This window comes from Schistocerca nitens, chromosome 2, assembly GCF_023898315.1.
Source record: "Schistocerca nitens isolate TAMUIC-IGC-003100 chromosome 2, iqSchNite1.1, whole genome shotgun sequence".
Classification (NCBI taxonomy): domain Eukaryota; kingdom Metazoa; phylum Arthropoda; class Insecta; order Orthoptera; family Acrididae; genus Schistocerca; species Schistocerca nitens.
The window spans coordinates 152,859,337-152,871,379 of NC_064615.1; the positions used below are offsets into that span (position 1 = coordinate 152,859,337).

Below are 12,043 nucleotides of genomic sequence, written 5' to 3' on the forward strand. Positions count from 1 at the left end.
CATTCGTCCACTAATGTTATGGTAAGTTAAAAACATATACGCGATACTATGATAGCTTAATTAGCTAACTATAGTAGTGCAATGTTATCATTGGTGTCGTTATTTGGAGACTGGTTGAACTTTGCGGTTGCAACTATTTCAGTATCTCACAAGGCAGGGGATCTGTAAACGTAACTACAAATAACATTAAATTAAAATGACTGCATAAAAATACACTTGGATTTGCCTGTATCGCCCGAAGGTCGCCTGTCTTGACCAACTAAAATATCGCTGAAAAGGAAAAGCTGCAGTTCTTTAAAAAATTTGCTCAGAACTTTATCATTCATGGTCTATATGCAAAACAGCGCTCAATCTGGCCACCTGCACGGGACTCAGTTATGAATACTAGTTCCAAAAGGGGACGACAGGGATGGGTTTACTAAGAGCAGAAGGGGTATGTGATGACAGCACATTCTGTAGTTCGTTCGTTTACAAAAAAATTTTCAGCAGGCTGCTTGAATTCGTCCAAGCCGGCTGCGCGCATAATGCCCGACTCCGTCACCCTCCCCCCTCTTCGTCCATAGTTTGTCTATAGTCTATCTAAGCTCTTGTAACACTATAATAATTCACGCGTTTTCAGGTAGTCTTTGATTATCTTCAAATTGTAATGTTTTGTATTGTAGAAACAATTACATAAAAGTATTTTTTCGTTTCTTTTGCAACAGATCTTGTTTTGATTTGGGGAATGGTTATTTATTTCTCGGGCAGACAGTGTTTAATTTTAATGTTCATTTGCGTAATATTTCGACTACACGCGTAGTACAGCGATATTTACGTGCTAGCGATCGTCATTTTCTACTTCGAATTTGTGCGTAAAGATGGCTCACTTGTGGAACGGCGATATATCATGTCTTCAAGTTTTGCTGCAAGAAAGATGTTCAGCTGTGAAATGTCTTATTCGTAATAACCTTGGAACAGTGAGACCAACCGTAGCAACTCTTATGTATTTGCAAATAAGCGTCATATACATCACAGAGGAGTTTCTCAGCATCGAAGAGTGTACAACCATACTACCATGGAAAAACGAAAACTCATTCGTGATGAAATCAATGTTATGATCCCAAAACTGCAGCTCTTAGTATCCGTGTATTCCGTTTTGTTTCATAAATAAGTTTTGTTGCTCTAATTTCAAGTTTATTTTATGTATTAATCGTATGGCTAGGGCCCCCCGTCGGGCAGACCGTTCGCCGGGTGTCGGTCTTTCAATTTGACGCCTCTTCGGCGAAGTGCAGTCGATGAGGATGAAGGGTGATGATGAGTACAGCACAACGCTCAGTCCCTGGGCGGAGAAAATTCCCTGACCCAGATAAAGGCGAAGGATGGACACACCCCATATTAATTTCCAGCAATAGGTTCAAAAGGCTCTGAGCACTATGGGACTTAACATCTGAGGTCATCAGTCCCCGAGACGTAGAATTACTTAAACCTATCTAACCTAAGGACATCACACACATCCATGCCCGACGCAGGATTCGAAGCTGCGGCCGTAGCAGCAGCGCGGTTCCGGACTGAAGCGCCTAGGACCGCTCGGTCACAGCGGCCGGCTCCAGCAATAGATACTTTGATCAGATAGTGTATAACGCAGCGCCTTCTTACTGGCCACACGCATCTCACTAAGTTGGCAAACCAGGTTCTTCTTGTTGTTGAAGTACCGTCGACTGTAAAAGATGGTGCACATCATTTTTTTTCAGTAATTCCCACTACGCAGCTGCTTGATGGTGTGATCACATAGTGCACAGAGGCATTTCGGTAGCTACGCAGTGTTAGGGAAATACCGTAACGTTGCTTGAACCACACAGATTTCCCTCGATGTTCTTTGCACTTTCCTCCTACATCCGAGTAATTGGTGGAGAAAAGTTAAAATTTTTGTGTTGTTCTTGTTTTTTGCCCACGTTGTATCCCGGTAATGCGTCCCGTTTCCGTGATTAGACTGAGCACTGCTAGTACGTGTATTGAGTTCTGAATTGGATACTGGACTATTGCACTAAGACTGGTGATGGGACTGCTTTGCCAGTCACAGGTCGAAACTCACGTACGGCACAGCATTTCCTCTGTACTCGATGCCGTGGTTATACCGTCAATACTCGGTCGTAACCGCCTCGTCTGCTTGGCAGGTGAGGTTGACAGCTGGATGAGAAACGCTGTATATTCGCGTCATCGTCCCAACTCTCAATTATAAATGACATTCGGTTATAAATGCAATGGAAGAAGAAACGTAAAAAGGCTATACCGAAACAGGCAGTTTGCCTTGCCTAATACGTGAAGCGATGAATAAGGAGGAGAAGAAGAGGAAGGACTGAAAATTTTGTTCCTCGTTCTTCACTTCCGCATGTGTTCTTGAGTGGAAGAGAGAGAGAGAGAGAGAGAGAGAGAGAGAGAGAGAGAGATAGGGAGAGAGGGGGAGGGGAGATCTCGTTTCTTTTGTTCTGTACAAAAACAGAACAGTAGGCCAGAGGCAGATGGATGACCAGATAACCAATACAGCCCACATCCAGGGCGGCGGGCGAGATTTATAGGGCGCGGCTAATGCATCTGCCGGGGTCCCGCGCACTCATAAGAAGCGTTCGGCTGCAGCGGAAGGGTCGCCCACCCGGGAATTCGCCGGCTACGCGGGGCCATCTGTCTGCCGGCGGGCTTTCGCTTCATTGGGCGCTCGCGCCATCATTGTTACGTCTTGCCAGCACCGGGGATCCCGCACGCTGCTTCCGAATTCATGAGACGCGCGACGAAGACAGAAAGATAAAGACGAATGTAGCTGAGGAGGAATCTGCCGCGGAGAGAAGGGGCGGTAGGGGCGGTAGCGGCCGGGTGGAGAGGGGGGGGGGGACTCGCTATCGCCAGCATTCAGATTCCCCCCGCAGCGTCCAGCAGCCTGCTGGTGGCTCTTTGAGCCTCTGTCGGTTTTAAAGTCTTATGGGAATTAGCTGCAACACTGACTGTCATCGTATGAAATTCATCCCCCTCTCTGTCTCCTCACCCTTTCGGTCGGACCTCCGTTCTCCGCCCCTCCATCCCTTAATCCGATTTGAGCGAGCTTATACTGTATGTACAATGAGGGCGCCAGGGAGTTTGGCAAGGGGTGGTCCTGGAGGAGGAGGAGGGGAGGGGCGCCCCTTTGAATTGAAACACTGCTTGGTCCACCCACCTCTGCTCCCCCGGCCGCCAACGCAGAGGCGAACTCCCGCACACCCACACACACACGCACGCACACACACGCACGCACACATACGCTCGCGTATTCCACTGGGAGGGGCGGACCACCCTCCTCATTCCAGCTTCTTAGGGGTGGCGAGGGGTGGCTGAATGATGCTGGGGATGAGTCAGAGAGGACAAGCCATGGTGTGCAGATTTGCCCACAATAGGCAGACCAGGAAACCAAGATGGCCGGTCAGCGTAATGCCCTGATGAAAGAGTTCCTGGGGGGGGGGGGGGGGGGCGACGTTCGCGAGGGGATTCTCCCGCTGGCGAACCCAAGTCCGTAACTTGTGGGTGGCGTGGAACACGAGTCTTGCACATGCACTGGACACAGGGAATACTTTGAAAACAATTAGCAACATCCTAAGAACATTTGTTGCACCTTTGATCACTAAATCCTTAAGCAGTCGGCACAGAAAATATCTCTTAGTGTACATTTATTACAATGTGGTATTCTAGTTTCGAATGGGCGTGGGAGAAAACCTCTGTACCTTTGCTTTTTGATACGTTTGAGTCAGAGAAGTTATGAGCCCGCATTGGTATTTTTTCACTCCGTTTAGTGGCTGGAAAGAAATTCTGCGCAGTTTAACTAACTATTCGATCATGAATGACTATTTTAACGAATTTGTAGAATATTTTTATTATCACTATTTCCGAAACCCTGTGCTTACTATTTACTGACTCTGACTGAGAATTAGATTTCAACGTTCTGCAAGAAACATCATTTTCTTATTTACCGCGCATTGGGAGGCTTTACAATATGAAGCCAAAGAAAGACGATATGACAGAAGAATCACATAGTGAAAAGAAACGGATAATAAATGCAAATGAGTCGACAGTCTGGCGTGAGGTCGGTCGCGACAGGAGAAGCAGTAACTTTGCAAAAAAGGGGACTACTCTAGCTTCTCATTCACCCGGTAAACTATTACAAAACACACCATCTGTAAGAAAGAACAGTTTTTTGGTAGTCTGCTCTGCTGCTCTGTGTGTCTTATTCTTCAGTTGGATGCTGCCCTTAAGATGTAGTCGACCACTTTGGTCAAAACACAATTTCCCAGTATCCTCGCAACGGAATGAAACCTTCAGGGCTTCCTAGCACATGAAACTGAACACGTCGTTCTTAACTTCGAGAGCTTCGTGAGGTTGTCTGCGGCTGACGTTGTGTATGATAAAGTTTTGGCGCAAGAAAACTGTAGAGAAATATACAGGAAGATCTGCAGATAATCGAAGCTTGGTGTCGGAGCCGTCAGTTGACCCTCAGCGTAAATGAAGGTAAGGAAATGTTTATAAAACACCGGAGGACACACTGCTACTCGATTTAATTCTGTCGTATTTCTGTCTATTATATCTGGCAGCATCGATGCGACATCTACTGCATACTGTTTTCCATAGTTGCCGCAGCCGAAGAATTTGGCTGGCAATTATTATCTCTTGAACTATCCCCCAAGGATCGAAACTGGTGAGTCGTGATGTAGAAATAAATTCTAACTTTCTATTAAAGCCTACATCCCAGACGAAACAATGGTTTCAACGTTTAGGAAGTGTGTCTGCAACATGATACTTGAATTTTTCCCGGTAGACAGAATATTCCACAATTTTTCGGGCTTGCATCGGAGACAGTAACACTTCTCCTTCCTATGTGTTAGCTGTGAACCGTGCAAACATCTGCAAAAGATCCGGTGAATAAGTTCTATACTGTAGGGTAATGCTAAAAGCACATAACAGAAAGCTATACTCTCAACTAAAATGCGCGTGCCTCGCAGATAATACAGTCGGCACAACAGCGATAATCAAAGATAAAATTATGCATCAAAGATGGGAATGTTGCAAGCCCAGAGTCTAAACAAACGTAGAGCAACTGCAAATCCACAGTACTAATGAAATAAATATATTTCACGGCTTACTCATTAAATCTGGTAGCAGCTATCGCAATGGCGGATAATGAAGGTTTGTAACAAAACTTCTTTTTTAGAGTGTTGAGATTTTCATGAATTATGGAGGTAGACGGCATCGTCCTGGATGAATAGGTCGTCCACTAAATGCGTTTCCACAGTTTTCTTGATCACTGAACCACAGTAGGATTAGGATGTAGCCAAAAGTTTCTGCATTATCCATGCAATGGCCAGTGGAAGTGTAAGTAGGCTGTTTTGGTTTTGTATTGGTAACGCCACGTAGCGCTCTGTATGAAAATCACTGGCTGTGCTGTGTGCAGTCTGTGGCTGGTTGGCATTGTTGGAATTTGCTATTGTAGAGTTGGGCAGTTGGCTGTTAACAGCGCGTAGGGTAGATGGTGACAGCCTCGACGTGGCCTACCCCCCCAGTATCGTGCCGCACAACGATCGCATTGCGAGAAGAAAATCGAAATGCTCAGAACGAGCTGCGACACGAGAAGCAAATGTCACCACCAAACGGCGGCCGGACGTAGTAATACCTCCCGGCCCTCACAGGCGAAGTTACGCAAGAGAGCGAGACAAATGCCTCAGTTTCCCCCCCGGAGCCAAGTGCGTGGACGAATACGTATATGCCAAGTTAACATAGAGGGATACACGAGGACAAAAGGAGACATCCTCACAAAGCTACTAACAGAAGAAAAAATTGATGTGCTGACCTTGCAGGAAACACATCTATCAGAAGAAAATATCTCGAGACTTCTAATACCAGGCTATGAAATTGTGGGCTATAAAGCCCATAATAAACACGGTATTGCAACACTGATCAAGAAAGAACTGGTTGATAATATTGAGGAAACTATGCACCACGAATTTACCGGGGGAATCAAACTAAACGATATGACTGTGTATAACGTGTACAAGCCACCTTCAGAAAAATGGGAACAACCTGTTTTATCTAATCCACAACACCCTGCAGTCATAATTGGCGATTTTAACTCCCACCACCCCAGATGGGGCTATCAGTCTTGCGACAAAGAAGGACTCATGCTGGCAGACTGGGCAGATATAAATAATTATACATTAATATACGATGCAAAAGATACCCCCACCTTCTGTTCAGGAGCGTGGGGCACAACATCAACGCCCGATCTTTGTTTTGTCTCATCTGGAGAAACTGGAATAGCACTTCCGTCTAAGAGAACTGTACTGAGCCGTATTCCTCGGAGCCAACACAGACCAGTTATTATAGACCTTGGGATCCAAATACCAGTAATAAAGAGCCCCCCTATAGCCCGCTGGAACCTCAGGAAGGCTAACTGGGTTAAGTTTAAAAATACCATTGAAAATAATGTAAACAGAATTCCCCCAATTCCAGAAAATTACGACAGATTTACGAAGTTAATTATTAAAGCGGCACATAACTCAATACCAAGAGGAGCGCGGAAAGAGTACATCCCATGCTGGACAAAGGAGTGCGAACAACTACTCGATGAATATAACAAAACAGAGAATCCAGAACTAGGAGAACAGCTCATAAGAGCTATGGACGAGGAACGCAAACAGAGATGGCAAAAGCGGATGGAACAAATGGACTTCACGCACTCCTCACAGAAGAGCTGGAGTCTACTGAGGAAACTTGGCGGAGCACAATTCAAGGGACGGAACATCAATAATAAAGTGACCCCTAACAAGATATGCTCTTCTATACTACAAACATCCAGAATCCATGCCTCCGCCTCGAAGAAAAAAGAACTGCACCAACTGATGAACGAAGAGCTAGATGCAAGCGAGGAGGAAGCAGGTTTAGCGAACTGGGTAACATAAGAAGAGATAAATATAGCACTAAAGAAAATGTCACCTGGTAAAGCAGCTGGCTGTGACAGCCTTCTTCCAGAATTCTTGAAGAACTTCGGGCCAAAGGGAAGAGCATGGCTGTCTTCTCTTTTCTCTAATATCATAGATACCAGCCGGTTACCAAAGCAATGGAAAAACGCACAAGTCATAGCCATCCAGAAACCAGGGAAAACAGGAGAGAATGCTAAAGATTATAGACCGATATCTTTATTGTGCACCACTTACAAGCTGTTTGAACGAGTCATCCTAGGCAGAATAGAAAGTAAAATAGAAGCTGCTCTTCCCCCAGAGCAAGGCGGTTTTCGAAAAGGAAGAGATTGTTGCGACCAAGTTCTCGCCCTAACCACTTTCATTGAAAGAGGTTACCAAAACAAAAAGAAAACGGGCATGGTATTATTAGATCTCACCTCAGCATACGACACCGTATGGACAAAAGGGATACTGTATAAACTGTCAAAAGTCGTGAAATGCAAGAAGATCATAGATCTAGTCAGAAATATGTTGATAAACAGGAGATTCAAGGTATCTCTGAATGGGAAAACAAGCAGCTACAGGACACTACAAAATGGTCTCCCCCAAGGGTCTGTGCTGGCTCCATGCCTTTTCAATTTATACATAGCGGACATCCCAAACCTGGAATCTCGTTCTTTTATGTATGCAGATGACATCGCTATCGCGGCTCACGCCAACACTTTCGAAGAACTGGAAGAAATTTTAAACAGGGATCTGGAACGACTACAACAATATTATGACAACTGGCACCTCAAAGTAAATCCGACTAAATCCGTGGCATCAACAATGCACTTGTGTAACAAAGATGCAAATCGTGAGCTAAAAGTGCAAATAAAAGGTAAATTGTTGAAAAACGATAGAACGCCAAAATATCTGGGTGTTAAGCTAGATCGCACTCTCACATATAAGAGCCACCTGTACGAAGTCGCCCAAAAAATGAAAACAAGAAACAACATCATAATGTAACTGGCAGGAACAACCTGGGGATGTTCCACTGAAACTCTACGCACATCAGCACTGGCACTTCTGTATAGTGTAGCGGAATATTGCGCACCCGTCTGGGCCCGCAGTAGGCATGTCAGATATATTGATGTGCAACTTAACGAGACAATGAGGCTCATAACAGGAACAGTAAGACCCACCCCGAAACCTTGGCTGCCCGTCCTTGCCAATATCGAACCACCCTCGATTAGACGTGAAAGAGCAATCCAGAGGTACAAAGAAAAGTTCAGGGACCTACCTCCTCCCCCTGACAGATTGATGTCAAGAAATCCCTTCTGGAAAGAACTCAAACAACAGATTGATATCGATAACCTGTGGAAACAGCAATGGCAGGAAAGCAAAGTGAATAACAGTTTCCTTATTGAGGACCCATCTCAACGAGTTCCAGTCTTCCAACTCCAACGTAGAGTGTGGGTAACTCTAAATCGTCTACGGACAGGTGTTGGTCGGTGCGGATATTTGTTGAAAAAGTGGGGTTTCTCCCAGGACCCCAATTGTGAGTGCGGAGAGAGTCAAACCATGCAGCATATAGTTGAGTGCGACGTACACGGACTTGAGGGAGGAAATCTGATGGACATACATGTGATAAGTGACCAAGCACTTTTGTGGCTGGAAACCCTGAAAATTTTATTGTAAATCATTGTTAATGTTAATTTAAATTTTTATGTTGATGTTTGTAAGTGTATCACGCTTTGCCTGTAGCTGAACGAGAAATAAATAAAATAAATAGCGCGTAGCGTTGCGCAGTTGGTGGTTAGCCGCCAGCAGTGGTGGATGTGGGGAAAGAGATGGTGGAATTTTGAGAGCGGACGATCTGGACGTGTGTCCATCAGAAAGAGTAAATTTGTAAGACTGGATGTCATGAACTGCTATATATTATGACTTTTGAACACTATTAATGGAAATACATTGCTTGTTCTCTATCAAAATCTTTCATTTGCTAACTATGCCTATCAGTAGTTAGTGCCTTCAGTAGTTTGAATCTTTTATTTAGCTGGCAGTAGTGGCGCTCGCTGTATTGCAGTAGTTCGAGTAACGAAGATTTTTGTGAGGTAAGTGATTTGTGAAAGATATAGTTTAATGTTAGTCAGGGCCATTCTTTTGTAGGGATTACTGAAAGTCAGACTGCGTTGCGCTAAAAATATTGTGTGTCAGTTCAAGCATAGTCATTTATAATTTTTCTAAGGGGACGTTTCAGAAGTACAATGCTCAGCCACAGTAGATTTTTTGGCTGTAACAGGTATAGGTGCGTTTGTATTCGATGCACCATTCTTCCAAACTACGTTTGGTTTGCTCTAGATTTCTTAACCTGTGCTGACAATAATTTCAAGGATCCCCTCTTTTCTTGAACACAGATCATCCTTCACAAATACCAAAAGAGCTATCAACTTGGCCGATGGGTGGAAGATCTATTTCGCTTTGTCTCTGAAGAAACATTTCCCACGCTTGGGAGAAAGGGCGTGGATTCTACTATGTTTTCCTCTTCCTTCGGTTATTGTGGCTTTTTGGCTCACAACGATGATTATGCTTCGTGTCCATTAGGCAGGTCCAGCACTGCCGTTCAGCATTCTCCACTCCTCCCGGTTTCCCACCATCCTGTTCGTAGCTGCGCATGATATATTTATCTCGATGTTTGTCAAGTAACTGTTAGATTCTTCTACCTCTGGTCCTCTTTTCAGTCACCGTTTCTCCCAATGCATCCATTACTGTGGAGTCACTTCTCATCCAGTGTCCTACGAAACTGCCAATATCATTTCGTCATCTTAACAGTTTCCAGTACTTTTCTTTACTCTTTCGACCATTGTAACACGATTTTGTCTCTCTGTTTCACGCCTTCTGTTATTGTCACATCTCAAAAGCCTCTAATCCTTTCTCATCTCTCTGCCGCAGTGTCCTTGCTTCTACCCAACACATGGCAACCTATTTTACAAAACACTTGCCTTAATTATTTTTTGCACTACAGAGAAAGCAGTAACCATCTTTGTATTTATTTCTTGAATAAGTATTATGTTATTGATAATTTTGTGTATTAGCTGAAGCTGTCGACATGTTCTACTATGTAAGACCAAATATTCAGTTTTATCTTCCTTGATTGACTTGTAAGTATCATTGACTTATTCGTCTTCAAATTTATCTTCATTCTATTTTCGTAATAGCCATTGTTCAATTCTTTAAACATATTGTTAAGTGTCTTTCCATTTTGACTCTGTTTCTCCGGTGTTTTGACTTACGGAGCTTTCTCAACATGATGTTTTGCGTTTCCGTTTTTCCTGAGTTCTTCCCTTAGGTGTACCATTGTCTGTGTCAGACACAAAATGTATTGACGCTGTCCGCCTTGGTAGCGTTACCGCCTACCACGCAGGAGGCCCGGGTTCAATTCCCGGCAGGGGATGGTGTTGTGTGTCCATCATCATCATTGACTCGCAAGTCACCGAAATGGCGTCAACTAAAAAGGACTTGCAATACGGCGGCCGAACTCACTCGAATGTGGCCTCCCGGCCCACACGCTCGAGCGCTTACTTCACAGTATTGTGTCAATTGGTTTAACTTGTACCAGAGACCCACATAGACTGTGGGGCTATAAGGTTCCTCATCATCATAGCTGGTTTTCCACTCCAGGTGCCCGGATGTGGCTCTCTGAACCGTTCCCAGTGTAGTTTTCTTGTTCTTATATCATCCTTAACTTGGTCAGGAAATCTCTTTCTTGGTCTTCCTTCCGGTTTTGCTATCCTTCCCTCGTCCATTAGTTTGCATGGCCAAATCCTCTCAGAAGGAACTTTGTCAGGTTTTCTTTGAAGGATGTGCACGTTCCAGGGTCTTCGCTTATCATCAGATTTTTCCCTAACCTACACCATTGGCCATTACAATTGCTACACCAAGAAGAAATGCAGACGATAAACGGGTATTCATTGGACAAATATATTATGCTAGAACTGACGTGTGATTACATTTTCACGCAATTTGGGTGCATACATCCTGAGAAATCAGTACCCAGAACGATCACCTCTGGCCGTAATAACGGCCTTGATACGCCTGGTCATAGAGTCACACACAGCTTTGATGGCGTGCACAGGTACAGCTGCCCATGCAGCTTCAAAACGATACCACAGTTCATCAAGAGTAGTGACGTGTATTGTGACGAGCCAGTTGCTCGACCACCATTGACCAGACGTTCTCAGTTGGTGTGAGACCTGGAGAATGTGCTGGCCATGGCAGCAGTCGAACAGTTTCTGTATCCAGAAAGGCCCGTACAGGACCTGCAACATGCAGTCGTGCATTATCCTGCTGAAATGTAGGGTTTCGCAGGGATCGAATGAAGGGTAGAGCCACGGGTCCTAACACATCTGAAATGTAACGTCCACTGTTCAAAGTGCCGTCAATGAGAACAAGAGGTGTAAGCAATGGCACCCCATACCATCACGCCTGGTGATACGCCAGTATGGCGATGACGAATACACGTCTCCAATGTGCGTTCACCGCGATGTCGCCAAACACGGATGCGACCATCATTATGCTGTAAACAGAACCTGGATTCATCCGAAAAAATGACGTTTCGCCATTCGTGCACCCAGGTTCGTCGTTGAGTACAGCATGGCAGGCGCTCCTGTCTGTGATGCAGCGTCAAGGGTAACCGCAGCCACGGTCTCCGAGCTGATAGTCCATGCTGCTGGAAACGCCGTCGAACTGTTCGTGCAGATGGTTGTTGTCTTGCAAACGTCCCCATCTGATGACTCAGGGATCGAGACATGGCTGCACGATCCGTTACAGCCATGCGGATAAGATGCCTGTCATCTCGACTCCTAGTGTTACTAGGCCGTTGGGATCCAGCACGGCGTTCCGTATTACCCTCCTGAACCCACCGATTCCATATTCTGCTAACAGTCATTGGATCTCGACCAACGCGAGCAGCAATGTCACGATACGATAAACGCAATCGTGGTAGGCTACAATCCGACCTTTATCAAAGTCGGAAACGTGATGGTACGCATTTCTCCTCCTTGCACGAGGCATCACAACAACGTTTCACCAGGTAACGTCGGTCAACTGCT

General features: G+C 45.0%; 1 protein-coding gene across 1 annotated transcript in view; it reads right to left on the bottom strand.

Moving 5' to 3' along the window:
• Positions 1–12,043, bottom strand: part of LOC126234889 (segmentation protein Runt-like) — a 146,285-nt gene that overhangs the window by 27,506 nt on the left and 106,736 nt on the right. The gene's annotated exons all lie outside the window — the stretch shown is intronic.